The sequence below is a fragment of the Ahaetulla prasina genome, chromosome 1 (genome assembly GCF_028640845.1).
Source record: "Ahaetulla prasina isolate Xishuangbanna chromosome 1, ASM2864084v1, whole genome shotgun sequence".
NCBI classification, from domain to species: domain Eukaryota; kingdom Metazoa; phylum Chordata; class Lepidosauria; order Squamata; family Colubridae; genus Ahaetulla; species Ahaetulla prasina.
Window position 1 is genome coordinate 347,928,169 of NC_080539.1, and position 20,237 is coordinate 347,948,405.

A 20,237-nucleotide genomic window follows, 5' to 3' on the forward strand; every position below is an offset into this window, starting at 1 on the left:
TATGGGGATTCATCATTGTCTCCAATGAGACCGATCACTGTTGTGTCATCTGCGAACTTCAGTAGTTTAACAGATGGATCGTTAGAGATGCAGTCACTGGTATAGAGAGAGAAGTGGGGAGAGCACACAGCCTTGGGGGGTGGGGGGCTGTGCTAATTATACAGGTATCTGGTGTGATTCTGCTTAGCTTCACCTACTGCTTCCTGTTTGTTAGGAAGCTTATGATCCACTTGCAAGTGTGTTCAGGTAGCTGTAGCTGGTTTAGCTTAGTTAGAAGAGTGTCTGGAATGATGGTATTAAATGCTGAACTAAAGTCTACAAAGAGGACTCTTGCGTAGGTCTTTGGAGATTCAAGATGTTGAAGGATGTAGTGCAGAGCCATATTAACAGCATCATCTGTTGATCTCTTTGCTCGGTTTGCAAATTGCAAGGGGTTTAACAGCGGTTCTGTGATGGTTTTCAAATGGGACAGCACTAGCCGTTCAAAGGTTTTCATGACTACAGATTTAGAGCAACTGGTCTATAGTCTGTAAATATCATAAAATCAGGTTGGTCGTGTGATCACCTGCTTTACGACTCTGCCAACCATAATTCCAGGCTTAATTACAGTAGTAAGTCAAGTACTAACTGTATAAAATTTTTATATGAATGTCCTCCCAATGAGCCATCCCATCAAATAGTTATCGACATTACCAATCACACAGGAAGCACAAAAAGAAATTAGACCTACAAGCTTAGGCTATCAAGTTGTGCCAGCAAATCTGGGGACTGACACACTGGCCAACAGATTGAAAGAGTTTAATCTACATTCCAACACCAACAAAAATGAATAACAACAACAGAGGGTGTAAATTATGGTTTAGTATCCTTAATTTAATCTGCTAGCAAAATAATGCTTATGATCATCCAATGCAGATTAGAGCCCTAAATGGAAAAGGGGATGCCAGATATTTCAGGTGGCTTTAGAAAAGGCTGAGGAATACAAACTGTTATTGCTGATGCATACTAGATAACTGAGAAAGCCAAAGACCACCAAAAAGAAATCAATATGCATCTCATTTACCCCAAAAAGCCTTCGATCATTCCAATCACATCAAGCTGTAGAAGGTGTTTAGACAAATTGGAATCCCAGAACATCTTATTGTCCTCATGAGAAAGAATTTTTTAATCAGGAAACTACAATATGGACAGAACATGGCGAAATAGACTTGCTGATGACACTATGAAAAAAAAAAAGAAAGAACCTGCAAGATGTACTAATAAAAGTCAAGGAACACAGTGAAAAAGGGCAGTAAAATTAAATGTAAAGATCAAACTAATGACAACAAGTACAACAATCAGCCTTAGAATTGACAATGAGGATACTTAAAGCCTTTGAATTATATTTCCCATCCATAACCAAAGGTCCCACAGCAGGTATCTTAAATTTTCTTTTCCAGCTGGTAGGATTCTTGTAAATTTCACTAATAAAATGCTGAGTCTAATGCTTCATGGATCACGAAGATAGGATTCTGCAATATGTCCACAGATAAAAAGCATAAAATAATATTTCCATTCATCTTGCATACTGAGATACATAGGTATTTCTTCACTATGCTGACAGAAGGGGGAGCTCTTTTTCTAAATTGATATTTAATCACACATTTGTGATTAATGCAGCTCAAGAAAGGCTCTAGTAAACATAAATTAAATAAAAATAATTAAAACAAAACTGTGATATGCTTCTAGGCTCAACAATTGCCTAAAATAAAGGAAATTATTTGAAAGATAGGCAAAGGAAGGTTCATTTTTTACTGATAGGAATTAGCACAGGGAATATGGGGGAATAAATTTAGCTTGTTATACTAGTTTGAGATCTAGACAAAAACTAAATTAATACGTTACATACTTATTCTATTTTTATATTGTCTTCAAGGTAAAGCCTGCTTGATGTAGTTTAAGTAAAATTTATCTTGAGTTATGCTTCACTCCTGGTGACTACTCCTAGAGAAATTCATAATGTTTTCCTGGCAACAATAGAGAAATGGTTTACCATTTCCTTGGAAGTTTTTTAAAAAATTTGGTTTAGTACATAAAACTGGATTTGTGATGGTGTCCCATCAAAGTACATATTAAATATTTTTCAAGTATAGGCAAAATATTTAAACTAATAAAATTATAAGACATAAAACATGTAATTTACAAGACATAAAACTTTTAATGTGAAATATTCATAGGATTTAAGCTCAGGACCGTATTGGTTGGAAACATGCAGAAGATGAATTCATCCTGCAGTGGATAGACTGGCTAAAATGATGATTCATAAGATTTAAAATTAACTCCTTTCATTTGAAACAAAGATTTTTAGCTTATTGACTAACTACAAACTTTTAACCACAATGCTTTATAAGGAAAAGGTACAATAAATCAGTCTTAGCCAACGCTGGTAATACTAAACATTATCCAGTAAGGAAAGAATAAGTTAATTTAATTCTATGGAACACAAGGGTTTAACAAATAATGCAGAATGTGTGGGAAATGGACCGGGAGAACTGGACGGGGAGACAATTATCTTTTTTTGAAACACAGATTGAAGCTGAATCGTAAGAATTCAATAAATGAAGAATTTGCAATGTGCCTTTTTGTGGCTGACAACATAATAAATCCCAAATCCTGGTTAATGTGTAGGATGTGATGATATGCATACATACTTGTTAACTCTGATTATGGGCTTACTGTTTTGTGAACACACCCACTGGACATGGCTATTAGTTAACAGTAGCATTGTGTTCTCCCCATGCCCAGGCATGATATTCTTGCATGCCAGCTGCATAGGAGCAGTTACAAAACACCACTGTCCTTTTGTCTTGCTTGTGCACAGGCATTCTGAAAAGCGAAACGTTTGGTTACTTGGGCCCCTAGTCTGCTGCCTTATTTCTGATGGAGGAAGTGGGATTTCATCCACCTTTTTAATTATAAACCGCCCAGTGTCACAACTGTGAGATGGGGGCGGAGGGGCTGTATAAATTGAATAAATAAAAACTCCCACTTCCACGTGTTCATATATCCGAAAAATGTGCTCATTATGCGGCTACCCTATACAAAGACGGGATTCTCGCCTATGCAATGGGGACCCTGGAAAAAAAAAAGTATTTGGCCACATGGAGAAACCACCGCGGGCTGGTTTGACTGACAAGTTAGCGGAATAGAAAGCCTGCATGAGAAATCCCAACGCGATAAATACACAAATGCCCGAATTTAACAGCAAGCGCTGAGGCTGCAACGGTAGCGATAAGCAATTGAGTACAAATCTTGGTTCCCCCCTCGTCTCTACCGCTGCGAGAAGCCGAGCGATGGAAAGCGGGCACTTCGCACATCCTCAGAGGCACCCTCTCATTCACGGTCTCCACAGATGGCCAAGATCTTGGACCGGAGATCGCGAGGAGGATATGCGCGCCGTTGAGGATGTACAGAGATCCCCCTCCGCAAAGAGGGCTGTTCTAGTCAGTCGCAGGCTGCAGGAATAAGAGTGCCAACAGCCGCCGGTTTTGCTCCAGAGAGGGAGGGAGGGAGGGAGGGAGGAAGGCCGAGAGTCGCTCGCCCCTTTAACAGGCGGCGGGGCGGGGAGAGGAAGCGATGGATGACTGTCTGGATGTATGAAGGGCCGGGTCGGGCCGACGCCGCGGACGTGTCGGTACCGCCTCTCCCCCTCCCTCCCCGGCTCCTCTCCGCCTCGAAAGGCCCGTCGTGTGAGGCGGAGCCGTCGCCGCCTCTTCGTTGCTGGCTTCGCTGCCGCCGCCACCGCTCCTTCTCCTCCTCCTCGTACCAGCTTTTCTTCCCCTTTCCGCCGGCTGCCAAGCTCCTGCCCTCCTCAGGTACGTCGCTCCGGGCGGCCGGTCGCCATCTCCTCCTGTTCTGATTCCTTTTTCGGGACTTCGTAAGCAGCGGCGGCGGCGGCTGCGCCCAAGCGAGGAAGTGGGAGCGCTTAACGGGGCTGCTTCCGTGGCACTGGGCCGCTGCTTGGGATTCCTGGGCCCGCTAGGCCTGGGAGGGGTACGCGGGGAGTGGCTGACGGGGCCATCCGGCCACGGGTTTTAGGGTGGCCGCGTGGAGGAGTCTCCTCAGGTTCTCTGCAGGCCCTATTTGCGGGCGAGTGAGGGCAGGGGAAGGGGAGCCGAAGACCCCCCACCTCCCGACCTGTGAGGGTTTTTTCTCTAGCGCTGCTTCTGCTCCCCAGAAAGAGAACGGCCTTTGTGGAGGAAGGAAGTGAATCGGGAGAGTAAGTAACTCTTTACAGCCTTGCAGTAGTATCCTGTATTTCTACGGGGTCTTCGGAGCGCTCTTTTCCTCCCTTTTTTCTCAGAAATAGGGAGAAACGGCTCCTTCCCTATCGCTGCTTCTCTAAAAGGCCCCGTCTTTTCATTCTGTGGAAACGGTGTGAAGGTGCGGTGAATAATGAGGACTTGCATTCCTTTCTCTCCTGAAACTACTAGGAACCACCTTTCTCTCCTTCTCCATTTATTTATTCTTTAATGTTCGTGCGTGATTTTAATCAGAGTTAATGAATGCCCTTGTATAGATATAGATTAAGGGGCCAAAGTAGACTCTGCCTCTCTATAAGACTGTGGGGTTTTTACTTCTGTCAAAATGTGCCCCAAGGGATTGGGTGCAGGAGACTGAGCTGGAAGGGGAAAAGGAGGGGAGGCAATCTTTGGGAAGGGGTCTGCAGAATTGCAGTTTGGGGTGTATATATCTGGGGTTGAGTCAGCCTTGCTTCCAAGTCGATGTGTTTTAAGTGTGGCTTGGGTGGGGAACAAGAAAACCTCTGTATTGTATATCCAACTGGAAAAAAGAAAGCTAGTCCATTCAGCACAAAACCTATGTGCATTCACTTCTCTACTTCTCTTCTTTCCAAGTCTGAGCTGCTTTTTTGGGAAATCCAAGAACTGCCATTCAGCATATGTATATGAGGATATTTAACCCAACACTTCGTGTTAAGTTTTAAAAAAGTATTAAGGCATTCCTTTTGGTTGGTTATAGATAAGGAAACAAAGGGCTGGTTGAAGCAACATTGAACTCTTACATAGTATAATAGAATAAATTGGAATGAGCCCCTGGTTAGGGTCTCTCTGATTTCTTCTATGAAAGGAAAATCAGAAGCATCTAAAACTGATCATGGTTTTCTGTGATGTCCAAGTACAAACTGGTTTGTGTTCTTTGTGAAGCAGGAATTTTAATTTTCTATGTACAAGATTAGAACTTGTATGAAACTGATTTACACAGAGTCAGATGGTTAATCTGTGTATAGTAGTTAATATTGAATATATTACATTAAATGAAAACTGATCTCCGAGGGTTTTTCATGGCTTTCCTTGGAAAACGGCAAGAATGGAAACCAAGATATTCTTTGCTATTGAACTATGACCCCTTACTGAGTATTGTGTCAGCTTGATTTTAGAATCCTAAGCTGATCCACAATTATTGTGTTTGAACTGTACTAAGTCCTTTCTTTTAAAATTCATAGTTTGGAATGATTCTAGCAGTGCATTGGGCTGAGATTGATTTTCTTTAATGCTGTGGTTCATTGTTTCTTGAACTGTTACATAGAATGCCTTAACAGCTTGAGGGTTGTTCAGACAAAATCAGATAATGAAATAGATTGAATGTTACTACAATTCTAAGACATTCTTTGACAAGTCTCCCTCTGATATGGGTGAAATATGTTTAAGTTTGTTCAACCCATTAGGATTTAATGTCAATATAGTAAACACAAGGGAAAGAATACTATTTTAATATATTTTAATAATTCCTTTTTAAAAAAATGTAATTGTGTATACACACATGCACACAGATATTGTTCAGTATTCTGTGGCCTTCTAAAATATATAGTGTCAGTAAAGGCACATTGTCATTGGACTTTGGAGATGACTATGAAGTAGAGAAAAGTAATGGCTTAAACAGAATAATTTTGTCACTTTAATGCAGTTCTCCCCCTTTTCATTATTTTGGTTTATTGACAACATTTAGCACTGCAGTATACAAAGGAAAACTGTGTTTTCATTGCACCAGCACCACTTGTCCTTTTTAAAAGTATTGCATATGTTCTTTAAAGGCAGATAGGAAGCAAGGACTATATCTATTATATATTCTGAGTGTAACTGTTTTTATAACAGTGCGTCTCTTTAACCCTGCCTATGATGAGACTCATATATAATTTGTCATGTTTTAATCATCATAATTCAGCATAATAAAAGTGGTTCTCTGTGATCTTTAATGGTAGTTTGCTGAGAATGTCCTAAGGATTTGTTTGCTTGCATATCCTTAAAAGAATGCTTCAAATGTTACTGAATTTAGGAAAGAGTTTTATGTTAATAGAATAGCAAATGAAGCAGTCCCAAATTTATATTTTTGGTTTGTACAATAGATTTCAATGGAACCACAAATTAAGTATCTGCTTAGGTTTGCAGCTGAATGCCAGATTGTGTAGCCCTATTACCTAAATAAGCAAAGTTTACAATAATGTTCTTTGTCTCCTTTCCCCTACCCCACCCCACATCTATTCAGAAAATGAAGTTTAGACAGGATCTCTGGAATGCCTATGTAAAAAATGCAAGTTTTTCAAGTCACAAAGGCAACTAACCTGAGTTTGGAACTGAGATTGTGCTAATGTAAATTGATTGCTGCCACCCCATTCCAGGGGAAGGATACTGTAGAATCCCCATTCCCACCCCATTCCAGGGGAAGGATACTGCAAAATCCCCATTCCCACCCCATTCCAGGGGAAGGATACTGCAAAATATCCATTCCCAACCCATTCCAGAGGAAGGATACTGCAAAATTCCCATCCCCTCCCCACTCCTGGAGGAAGGATATTGTAAAATCTCCATTCCCACCCCACTCTGGAGATAGCCAGAGGTGGTATTGGCCGGTTCTCTGAACTATTTATTTATTTATTTATTCGTGTTTTTATACCGCCCTATCTCCCTAAGGACTCAGGGCGGTGTACAGCCATATAAAAACACAGAAATATACAAAATAAAACATTCAACTAAAAAACTTATTATAAAGGCCAAATATTTAAAATCAGATATAAATAGTAAAACCCAATTTAAAACCAAAGCTAAAATTTAATCATTAAAAATTTAAAACCCTAGTCCAGTCCTGCGCAAATGAATAGATGTGTCTTAAGCTCGCGGCGGAAGGTCCGAAGGTCAGGAAGTTGACGAAGTCCTGGGGGAAGCTCGTTCCAGAGGGTGGGAGCCCCCACAGAAAAGGCCCTTCCCCTGGGCGTCGCCAGTCGGCACTGCCTGGCCGACGGCACCCTGAGGAGTCCCTCTCTGTGAGAGCGCACGGGTCGGTGGGAGGTACTCAAAATTTCCGCTACCGGTTCTCTGAATTGTTCAAAATTTCTGCTACCGATTCTTCAGAACCTGTCAGAACCTGCTGGATTTCACCCCTGGATGTTTCATATACATTAGTTAAAACTTCAGTACTGAAGCTGTATGGTCTACAGCAAGAATCATAGTCCAACCTTTTTTTAGAAAAGACTTATTTGGGAAAGGTTGAATTTTTTTCTATGTACCTGTTGTATCATGAGAATACAACAGAATTGAGGGAGCATCTCGGAGCTCCCACATAACACCTATCCTGCGCAGACTGCACTGGCTACCTGTTGTTTTCCGGGTGCGCTTCAAGGTATTGGTTACCACCTTTAAAGCGCTCCATGGCTTAGGACCGGGCTATCTACGGGACCGTCTACTGCCGGCTTCTATCTCCCATCGTCCGGTACGCTCCCACAGAGAGGGACTCCTCAGGGTGCCGTCAGCCAAACAGTGTCGACTGGCGGCCCCCAGGGGGAGGGCCTTCTCTGTGGGAGCTCCGACCCTGTGGAACGAACTTCCCCTCGGACTTCGACAATTACCTGACCTTAGGACCTTTCGCCGCGAACTTAAAACTTATTTATTTCGTATGGCTGGACTAGCCTGATTTTTATTTTTATTGGATGGGTTTTTAAAATTTTGTGATTTTACGGGGGAGTACGTTTTTTAACATTTTGGGCATTTAAATTAGTTTTTTAAGGGATGTTTTTAATTATTGTGTGTATTTATATTTTATCTGCCTGTTCACCGCCCTGAGTCCTTCGGGAGAAGGGCGGTATACAAATTAAAATATTATTATTATTATTATTAATATTTTTCATCAAGTTTTCTATAATATTAGATGTTATAAATATATACTGTAATAAATAACACCTCTGTATCTAGTAGTAGTATGGCAAGACATGAGGTAATGGAGACCACTAAGAAATGCTTAGTGGTCTCCTTGCAATCACAAAGTTGTCTCTGAATAATGTGCAATGTAATCCCTTGTGTTCAGAAAAATTGGCAGTGTTATACATATTGTCTATATGCTTTCTGAATAAAATTCTGTAGTGTTTATTCCTAAATATGCTGGTGGATTGTGCTCTAAACTTTGCAAAGTTTAATGGCAGGAAATTCCATATGACGTAGGCATGAGATTTCTGGCTTCTGAGTGGTATTTCAGATCTGCTGAAAAGTTTAGCCTGATAATAGGCTGCAAACTTAGGAAGATTTTGATTTTCTACATCAGGATCTTCATTTATTTATTTGTAAAATTTATTGGCCGCTGATATTACCTCAGTAATTTTTTAATGAAAATATATTTACTTGAATTATAAAAATATTAACCATTTAAAGTTATTAGGCAGACAACTGTGACATTTCAGCCTTTTAATCTAAGTAATTTCTACTTTTTAATATCCAGAAATATTTTGTAATGTAAGGATCAGGGGGTAAAATCTCACACGGAATAGAGATAGACTTTAAAAAAACTCTGAAAGTATTCTTGACCAAGCTTTTATATGTACGATGTGTCCAGACCGGTGGATTCTTAGATGTGGACTTGAAAATGTCTGATTCGGCATACGAACAAGCTGTAAGCTTCACTTCTCGCAATTTCAGCTTGGTGTAATCATCTTTTGATCAGATCAAGTAATGAGAGTAGCATTTATTTGAAGAATGCCTACAAAATAACCAGTGAAGCATGGTACTAATTCTTTGTAATAGGCTAGTGTTTGTCTTGATTGCAATATTTGATTAGCCAAATTGTTAAATGAGATCATTGATTAGTATGAGTTGGTAAGAACAGTCAGCAAGACGTTGATTCTTATGAGGATTGTGCGGTCTGATTGAACCCCTCTCCCACATTTGTCATTCCACCCTTCCCTACGGATATGGAAGAACCCCTGCCCAGCCTGCTGTTCCTGAACTGCATTTCCCTGTAGCCCTCATTATTAGCAGGATTCTGGGATTGCTAGTAGTAGTAGTTTAACTCTCTTGAGACAATTACTGTTATATACACATGCACACACGCACGCACACAAATTCTCTTATTTCTACTGCATATATTCTGTGTAGAAACACAGAAACAGGTACTTCTTGACTTAGATCACAGTTGAGCTCAACATTTCTGTTGCTAAGTGAGACAGTTATTAAGTGGATTTTGGCCCTGTTTGATTTTGCCCCTTTCTTGCAGCAGTTGTTAAGTGGGCCTCTGGTGGTGCAACAGGCTAATGCAGCCTATTATTAACAGCAACTGCTTGCAATATTGCAGGTTCAAGTCCCACCAGGCCCAAGGTTGACTCAGCCTTCCATCCTTTATAAGGTAGGTAAAATGAGGACCCAGATTGTTGGGGGGCAATAAGTTGACTTTGTATATAGTATACAAATGGATGAAGACTATTGCTTGACATAGTGTAAGCCGCCCTGAGTCTTCGGAGAAGGGCGGAATATAAATGCAAAAAAAAAAAAAAAAGTGAATCAGTGCAGTTGTTAAGTTAGTACCAGTAACATGATTGTTAAGTGAATCTGGCTTTCCCATTGACTTTGCTTGTCAAAAGTCAATGGGAAATCACATGACCCCAGGACACTGTAGCCGTCATAAACATAAGTCAGTTGCCAAGTGTCTGAATTTTGATCATGTGACCATTGAAATGCTGCCACTGTTGTAAGTGTGAAAAACAGTCATAAATCACTTTTTCATTGCTATTTTTAATTTTGTCACTAAACAAGCTGTTTTAAGTCAGCTGGGGACTACCTGTATTTAAGCATCCCATAACTGAAATAGATATAGGGGGGAGTATTTGTTAATTATATTTGTTTCATTTAGGCCATGGTTCTGATTGTTCTTTTATTTGCCTAAATTGAATGAGCTTTTCGTAGTCCACTTATAGAAAGCATCAGAAAAAACTTCCTCCAGAAGAGGTTTAATGGCTTATGACCCTCCAGGTAAAACATAGAATTATTAAACACCCAGAACAAAGCAGTTTGTATCCTACTCAGAAGACTGCATTTTAGCTTGTTTTCCTGTACTACATTGTAATATGTGAATAATAAATATTGGTCTGCTAGGAAGATGAATAAAAGTTACTCACTGTGATTTGAAAGAGATGGTGGGATCCAGAAAGAATGTATAAAAATATTCTTCTTAGTAAAAGTAATTTAGTTAAAGTTTTGTTGGAAGAAGTCCTTTTAATTTTCTCTTCCCACTTATTTAGTATAATTTTGTCTTTATTCTGGACATTTCCTAGCAGAGTGCTAATGCTAAAAAATGCCAGTGGCATTTATTCTAAAGCTTAGCTTTGTAGCTACCTTTGCTGAACTTCTACAGTTGTGCACAATTTTCATAATTAAAATATTTTTTCTACACCAAAATGAAGATTGGTATATAAAATATAAAACTGTGGGAATCATATTTCTGTTCTTTTGATAAATTCTAGATTTGTATTTTGTCTTTCAAAACATGTAATAATATACATACTGTAAAATATGTAGTATTGTCTGCTGGTAGCTCTGGGTGAAGCCCAGAACATACGGAATTTTAAAGCACATTTACTCTTCCTTTCTGAGAATAATATTGAGAGTTGTATTGTGTCTCATGCTATATTTAAAAAAACCCTAGACTTGTTCAAGCTTGTGCAGGGTGGTATGATGATGCAACTAGCTATGAAACATTTTTCTCTTTCCTGTCCCCATAGTCATTCTGTGCTCCACCTATTTTTGCTTTGCAGAATAGAGGGCAAAGTGCATTTAGCTGCAGTTTGAACCAGATTATGAGCTTTGTCATTGTGAGAACTAATGAACTTTGGTCATTGCAGGAAGTTTTCTTCATTGTCTCCCACTGCGATATGTAGAATGCAATTTTGGGAGGAGCTGGAAGGCAAAGAAGAATTTTGTCATTGGGACAGTGGAGATATAAAAGGATTACTGAGGCATTTTTTCCTCTGGAAATCTGAAAAAACTTCCGCCTTTTAATAAAATTGTGATTTCAGTTCTGATAAGATTAACAAGTCAAAAAGGGGGAATTGACTGAAAGCTATTAGTGCTGTTTAACATTGTTCATTTTCTTTGCTCTCATTCTCTTATTTTAAAACCAGGAAATTAAGTTCTAAAAAAGGTCAAAATTGTGCAATATTTATGCAGGGACATGAATGAAATTACAGTTAAATTTCTAAATAGCAAAACAACATTTTAGGAACTTTCAATCACTAAAGATATTTCCATCCTTATATAATTTAATGTATCTTGTGCACACAGGCAAGACAACAGTTAAAAATTAACCCTCAGTGATGACATGATTGAGAGTTAATTTTTAACTGATAATTTTGTTGCATATATGACCTTTAATTAACATTTTCAAGTTTGCTCATTGGTTTAATTGTTAGTTCTAGATGTCAAAATATGCACTGAAAGGCAATGTTTGAATATGCAGTACATGAAGCTTTTTTGAAGCAAACCACTGTGGTTTGTTCAGCAAGTTATTATATAATCTCAAAGATGATATTTGGATCCAGGCAAAATAGAGGAAGCATGAGAAGTATCCTAATGAGGAGTGTCCTATTATTTAACAAGTAGGCTTTCTCCAAGGCCAGATTAAATTTTGGAAGTTATTTAGAGAAAAAAATTCTACTGGATTTAGTTTGTTCAATTCCTATATTCACATTCTGAGAACAACACATTTTGATGCATTTATTAGGATTAACAAACGTTTGTGAAACTGAAATTTTGGATGTTTAACATGCTCTGTTGTAGTAACTATATTTCTGTTTATTAGGACAGAAATGTACAAATAAGCATTTGAACATTTAGTGCAAAGAATTGTAGATTGTGCCACCAAAAGATATTTTTACTGAAGCTTTACCACCCGAAAAATAAGATTGTAGCACCAATAAAATCAGATACTTGCATGTAAATAAATGGAATTCCAGTAAGAGTCATTGCAGTAAGTGAGTATGAAATAAGTAAACCAGGACTGGGATTGAATAGAAAAAAAGCAGTGAAAAAGTGGGATTCAAAACAGCGGTGAAATCTACTTACCTTCGCTACCGGTTCAGGAACGGGAACGTGTGGGCCCTACGCGCAGAGGGTAACAAACGGGATGTAATGATGTTCCAAAGGGTGGTCGGAGCCTCCCGCTGACAGCGCTACCGGTTCGCATGAGCTGGATAGAACTGGCTGGATTTCACAGCTGATTCAAAAAACAGAGAATCTGTGAAGTAAGGCTGGAATTGAAAGACTTGGCATTATGCAGTGGGAAGGAACTGATTTGTAAGCTCCTTGTCTCCATCCATTTTTGTAAATACATCTATGTAACATACACATCTAAACACTTAATCCATAAGGAAAGACCATTTGGAAACATTCACTAAGAATATATGTTGTGCATGCGTTTGTGTAAAGGCAATCAATTTTGAGGGTTCTTTTTCCTTGCATCAAAGATAGAAAACCCCTTAGAAAGAGCTGACCCATTTAATTAATTCTTTTTTTATTCTAAGTTCAAAATATATGTTGATATTTTATTTCCTGATAGAATAGAATAGAATTTTTTATTGGCCAAGTGTGATTGGACACACAATTTTATTTCCTGATATGGCTTAACATATATTTCTCCTTGGAAATGTTGTTTTGATTTATTTCCCTTTCTTTCATATTACTCAAAACTTGGTTTATTATTATTATTTAGAACATTACATTTCTTGGATTTCAGAACAATTTTAATGTATTTACTGCTTATTGCTAATAATAATTTTCCCAAGCTCAACATTAAGTGTTTATGGAGCTGTAGATGACTGATTCTGGAATGACTATTTTTATTTATTTATTTATTTTTATTTATTTATTTTATTATGTTATTATGTTATTTATTATTTTATTATTTCTTGTGTTTTATATGTTGAAATGAATCCAGAAGTTATGCACCAATATTGGAGGTTTTTAAGAATAGATTGGACAATCTGAAATACCATAGTAGTCTCCTGCTTGAGTGGCGGGGTTGACTAGAAGATCTCCAAGGTCCCTTCCAACTCTGTTATTTTGTTATTCTAACTAGATGCCAATAGTAAATTGAGGTCATCTTTAAGACCAACAAAATAATTTTTTCTTCCTGAAATGTTTTTCTTCATAAATTTTAAATTTATTGAATATATACTTTGCTTTTTCAGAAAAGAAAAATATTCAAAATAGTAAGCAGAAGGAATATTTAAAAAGAGCAACCAAAAATGTTCCAGAATCGAACACCCGTGAAGCTCAGAAGGTCAAAAGTATTTACATCCTGAAAGCATACTTGAATAAATAATGTTTTTGCCCATCCCTTTGAAAGGATAATAAAGAGCTCTGGAGTTCTTGGTGCTCTCTGAGCTTGGTTGTTTGCTTAATAAAGAGAGAACTAGTTTGAGTTAGGTTGAGTTGGCATTCCCCCTTGAAACAGATTCAGTTATCATAAATAAAAAAATTTAATGAACAAAAGCAAAATTCTTCTCAAAGTTCTTTTGATTTGTTAAATAGTATTGCAGATAATATCTACTGATCAGAAGTGACCAAAGATCGTAATTAATTTAGAAGCGATAACGTGGCAGAAGTTTTTGACAGATGGCAAGGCACAACTACTGTGTTTCCCTGAAAATAAGACTCGGTCTTATTTTCTTTTGCCGAGTCTTATTTTCTTTTGAAAAAACAGCAAGGGCTTCTTTTCAGGGGGTCTAATTATTGACTTACCTCACAGCGGTGGCACCGACAGCCCCACCCAGTAGGAGCTCAGTGCTGCCCACTTCTGAGGCCACTTACTGCCATTTGCACGTGTCACCCTCGCCCTCTGTTTTGCTGTCAGAGCCTTCCAGAAAGCCCTCTGCAGCTGAGAAATCAATTTGGAGCTCTGTTATCAGCTGCAGAAGACTTCCTGATGGCAAAATGGAGGCCGGGGGGAACTCGCGTGTCAATCCGGACCTCATTTCTTGGTTGCATAGGGCTTTCCAGAAGGCCTCTGATGGTGAAATGGAGGCCAGGGCGATGCGTGCAAGTGGCAGCAAGCGGCCGCAGAAGTAGCAGCCACAGAAGAAGGCAAGGCAGATGTCGAGGTTTAGGAGGCCTGGTAAGTATGGGCAGCTCCACCCCCTCATCCCCACCCTAGCTTAATTTTTACCCGTGCGCCTCGCGCTGTCCCCTGCACCCTGGGGTAGGCAGGGTCTTAATTAGGGCTTAATTTTATTTATTTATTTATTTATTATTTATTTATTAATCGTATTTATATACCGCCCTATCTCCCGAAGGACTCAGGGCGGTTCACAGGCAAATAAAAACACATAAATACAGATTAAAATAACAATTAAAAAACTTATTCTAAAAGGCCGAATGTTTAAAAACAATATAAAAAATAAAACCCATTTAAAACCAATAAATTTAAAATCTAATCCAGTCCTGCGCAGATGAATAAGTGTGTTTTAAGCTCGCGACGGAAGGTTCGGAGGTCCGGAAGTTGACGAAGTCCTGGGGGTAGTTCGTTCCAGAGGGTGGGAGCCCCCACAGAGAAGGCCCTTCCCCTGGGCGTCGCCAGACGACACTGCCTCGCTGACGGCACCCTGAGGAGTCCCTCTCTGTGAGAGCGCACGGGTCGGTGAGAGGTATTCGGTAGCAGTAGGCGGTCCCGTAAATAACCCGGCCCTATGCCATGGAGCGCTTTGAAGGTGGTTACCAAGACCTTGAAGCGCACCCGGAAGGCCACAGGTAGCCAGTGCAGTCTGCGCAGGATAGGTGTCATACGGGAGCCACGAGGGGCTCCCTCTATCACCCGCGCAGCCGCATTCTGGACTAACTGCAGCCTCCGGATGCCCTTCAAGGGGAGCCCCATGTAGAGAGCATTGCAGTAATCCAGGCGAGACGTCACGAGGGCGTGAGTGACCGTGCATAGGGCATCCCGGTCTAGAAAGGGGCGCAACTGGCGCACCAGGTGAACCTGGTAGAACGCTCTCCTGGAGACGGCCGTCAAATGATCTTCCAGAGACAGCCGTTCATCCAGGAGGACACCCAAGTTGCGCACCCTCTCCATCGGGGCCAGTGACTCGCCTCCAACAGTCAGCCGTGGACTCAGCTGACTGTACCGGGATGCCGGCATCCACAGCCACTCTGTCTTGGAGGGATTGAGCTTGAGCCTGTTTCTCCCCATCCAGACCCGTACGGCTTCCAGACACCGGGACAGCACTTCGATAGCTTCGTTAGGGTGGCCCGGTGTGGAAAAGTACAGCTGGGTGTCATCCGCGTACAGCTGGTACCTCACACCGAAGCCACTGATGATCTCACCCAGCGGCTTCATATAGATGTTGAACAGAAGGGGCGAGAGAATCGACCCCTGCGGCACCCCACAAGTGAGGCGCCTTGGAGCCGACCTCTGCCCCCCTGTCAACACCGTCTGCGACCGATCGGAGAGATAGGAGGAGAACCACCGATAAACGGTGCCTCCCACTCCCAATCCCTCCAACCGGCGCAGCAGGATACCATGGTCGATGGTATCGAAAGCCGCTGAGAGGTCTAATAGGACCAGGGCAGAGGAACAACCCCTATCCCTGGCCCTCCAGAGATCATCCACCAACGCGACCAAAGCCGTCTCCGTGCTGTAACCGGGCCGGAAACCGGACTGGAACGGGTCTAGATAGACAGTTTCATCCAGGTGTAAGGGAAACTGATATGCCACCATACTCTCTACAACCTTCGCCGCGAAGCGAAGGTTGGAGACCGGACGATAATTACCTAAAACAGCCGGGTCCAGGGAAGGCTTCTTGAGGAGGGGCCTCACCACCGCCTCTTTCAAGGCGGCCGGAAAGACACCCTCCACCAAAGAAGCACTCGTAATCGCCTGGAGCCAGCCTCGTGTCACCTCCTGAGTGGCCAGCACCAGCCAGGAGGGGCACGGGTCCAGTAAACACGTGGTGGCATTCAACCTACCCAACAACCTGTCCATGTCCTCGGGAGCCACAGGGTCAAACTCATCCCAAACAATATCACCAAGACCACCCTCAGACGTCTCACCTGAGTCACCGCAATTTTGGTCCAAACCGTCCCGAAGCTGAACGATTTTATCGTATAGATAACCGTTAAACTCCTCAGCACGTCCCTGCAACGGGTCATCCCGCTCCCCCTGGTGAAGGAGGGAACGAGTCACCCGAAACAGGGCGGCTGGGCGGTTATCTGCCGACGCAATGAGGGAGGAGGCGTAGCAATGCCTCGCTTCCCTCAATGCCACTAGGTAAGCCCTATTATAGGACTTCACTAGTGTCCGATCAGCCTCTGAACGGCTAGACCTCCAGGAACTCTCTAGGCGTCTTCTCCGGCGCTTCATCCCCCTCAGCTCCTCGGAAAACCAAGGAGCCGGTTGGGACCTGCGCCGGGTCAGAGGCCGCAAAGGCACGACACGGTCTAAGGCCCCCGCCGCGGCCCGTTCCCAGGCCGCAACAAGTTCCTCAGACGTGCCGTGAGCCAGACCCTCAGGAAGTGGCCCAAGCTCCGTCCGGAACCTCTCCGGGTCCATCAGGCGCCTGGGACGGAACCAACGCATCGGCTCCGTCTCCCTGTGGTGTTGGATGGCGGTCAGAAAGTCCAGGCGAAGGAGAGAGTGATCTGACCATGACAAAGGTTCAATGACTATTTCCTTCAAGTCCAGATCTCTCGACCACTGACCAGAGATAAAAATCAAGTCCAGTGTACCACCCCCAGTGTGAGTAGGGCCATCAACTACTTGAGTCAGGTCCAAGGCCGTCATGGAAGCCGTGAACTCCCGAGCTGCTGTCGACGACGAGCCGGAAGATGGCAAGTTAGTCCCCCATGACTAAGAGTCTGGGGGTCTCAACCGCCACCCCAGCAAGCACCTCCAGGAGCTCGGGCAGGGCAGCTGTCACGCAGCAAGGAGCCAGGTACGCGACCAGCAAGCCCATCTGACATCTATGACCCCATCTCACAAAGAGGGATTCACACCCGGCAATCTGAGGTACAGTGGTCTCCCTCGGCTCTAGACTCTCTCTAATCACAACCGCCACCCCTCCACCCCTACCCTGGGCCCTCGGTTGATGGAATGCTCGGAAACCCGGCGGGCACATTTGCACCAGGGGCACGCCCCCTTCTGCGCCCAACCAGGTCTCCGTAATGCCTATAAAGTCCGCGGCACCCCCCTGAATAAGATCATAAATTAGGGGGGTCTTATTGGCCACGGACCGTGCATTGCACAACATCAGCCGAAGGCCCGGGCTCTAAGGGTCTTGACCATCCGGGGAACGGGAAGAGTCTGAGGGCTCGGGGCGCGCGATCGCCTGCAAGCATCGAGCGCGCACCCCCTTAACACGATCCGAGCCCCCACTTCCGCCATATCTGCCCCTCCCCCATACCGTGCAAATAGAACCACCCTCAACCAGTGGAACACAAACTCCCCCCGTGACCCTCGGACCTATTGACTTACCGCCACGAGCATGCGCAATTTGGGGGGTAGGGCTTGTATTGGGTGCACATGTAAAAATCAAGCTGGGACTTAATTTCAGGGTAGGTCATATTTTTGAGGAAACACGGTACCTGTCTGTTCACTCTGGTTTTGCTTCTCTTTTTCATGCACAAGCACACTGTGGGTTAACTAAGACAAAGTGGGAGTAAATTTTGAGCATGTTCTCACTTTCCTGATTGGATATTAAAAAAAATACTCCTATAAGAAAGTCATGCATCTCTGCAGTAAGATACTGAATCTTTTTTATATGCCAAATTTTATTAAATATCAAAGATAGTTAAAATGCAAAATTACAATAAAAAGGGGAAAGTAGGAACAAAGGAACAACAGGGAAAATTTAAAAAGTGACATAAAACAATAACAAAAAAGATACTTCCAATTATCTTCAATATGGATACAATTATAAGATATAACATTCTCTTATTTTACTTTAACAAAAAGAGATAGAAAATGAAAATATAAAATATCAATATCAATATCAATCAATCAATCAATCAATAAAATATAAATATATTTTATATAAATATAAATAAATAAAATAAATATTATATATATATATAAAATAGAAAATAGAAAAGATAAAAGATATAAAAGATATATATATCAATAAAAAATAACTGTATAATATGATTTCTTAATCTTAACATAACAGATAAACCATAATCATAACAGCTTCACAACTACCCATATCCAATTATATCATGACATAAAAAAAAATGTATATCTATTAAACAATATACAGTATATAATATTGCTATAATCAAAACCTATCTAATCCTCAATTCTCAAAGTAAAAATTCATTTTTATCTTTATTGAACAGAAAATCCAAAAAGGGGTTTCCATGCAGGGGAAAAAACTAATCAAAATGTTATCTATAATCAAAGTCAGTTTTGCCATCTTCATTAGTTCCATTAACTTCATGATCCATTCGTGAAGATTTGCATATGCTTCTGCCTTTATATAGAAGCCTTGCAACAGTTGTCATATATAAGAACAAAGTCTGATATTTACTTTCATTCTGTTTATCCATCAACCATAAAAGGAGAAATGCTGGTTTCAAATGTACATCAACTTTAAGAATCATTAGTTTGACATTCCAATATACACCTTTGAGAATTTTTCAGGTGTTAAATATCGATACATCATTTTATTAAAAAAAAACCTTTTCAGATTATAATTCAGTGTAAATGTCAGTTCATTTGTCCACATTTTCCTATTGGAAAATAGGATAAGCATTAAGATACTGAATCTTGTCTGGCAATTGGAGAAATCTGTTAACTAGTTATAACACTCAGCATTTTAAACAAAACAAGTGGGCATAGATTCCTCTATGCTCTTTACTATGAACGCAACAGGGTCTTTTTCCAGTTTCATGTCGTTCAAATATGCTGGGTTGCAGTGAATCTGCTCTCCATGAGGATAAAACTGAGTAAATATTTCATGATTGCCATTGGCCAGGTTATTATACTCTTGACATGAAAATTGCAAAATTGCAGCAATTCTCTGTTTTCTCTTCCCTGCCCCATTCCAAGTCCTTGAAACTTTGCCAAGCTACATTTTTTTACTTACATGTTTGAGAAAAGAAGAATACTGTGCTTTCCAGTTTTCATGTTATGTCTCCGAATCGACACATCAACTCTGCTCTGTTTTCAGAACCTTGTAATGCCTTGATTGTTGGTCCTGGATATGGGACATAGTAAATTGGTTGCTTTTATATCACCATCTTCCTTCATATAATACTCCCAACATAAATTATTTTCAGATTTTGCTGGCATTTTGCATTTACCTACAATGATTATTTATAATTATTATTTATAATATATTATTTATATTATAATACTCCTTATAGTATTTAGACATAACTTTGTGGAGGAGAGCTTTCTTCCTTCACTTGCTTGGAAATGTGGTTAGGAAAGAATGATAAAAGAAGGAATGTGTTTTTCTTTTTAATTTCTGAGAGAAGTAAGTTGAGTCCTGGTTTGTATGGGGACATGTCTTTATAATTTTTTTTGACAATAATGCAGAAAATATTTGCCATTAACACCTTTTGGGTTTTTAAGCTTTCCACTATAATTTATCACTCTTGACATTTCCAAGTGGTTTCTCTCCAAGAAATCAGAAAGAGTGGGTAGCACTTTTTCCAGCTTAGAGTTTTTATGAAAAGGCATAAGCTTTTGTGAACTGCAGCTCACTTCACCAGATGCATTTTTTGCCATCATGGACTAATATAGCTCTTCTCCTATTATGCCTAGCCAGATACCAGCTCAGCTTGACTTTTTGTATCTTCCAAACCAGCTGCTGCTTCCTGATGAAATTTCTTTTTCAAGTTGAAATGTGATTAAGAACCTCTCTGAAGTTTTGCTTGTCTTTTTTGTAGGGATAAAACAGTGGTGGGATCATTTTTTTTAACAACCGGTTCTGT

At 40.9% G+C, this 20,237-nt stretch overlaps 1 protein-coding gene across 8 annotated transcripts in view; it reads left to right on the top strand.

The window, feature by feature from the left end:
- Positions 1 to 3,564: 3,564 nt before the first annotated feature.
- Positions 3,565 to 20,237, top strand: part of KTN1 (kinectin 1) — a 101,806-nt gene continuing 85,133 nt past the window's right edge. For 4 of the 8 annotated variants that reach the window (XM_058162981.1, XM_058162979.1, XM_058162982.1 and 1 more), the window contains exon 1: positions 3,566 to 3,854. The gene's annotated coding sequence lies outside the window, so the exon portion shown is untranslated. Of the gene's footprint in view, positions 3,855 to 3,992; positions 4,259 to 20,237 lie in introns of those variants that run through there. The other 4 variants (XM_058162987.1, XM_058162985.1, XM_058162986.1 and 1 more) reach the window with 3 other exon arrangements.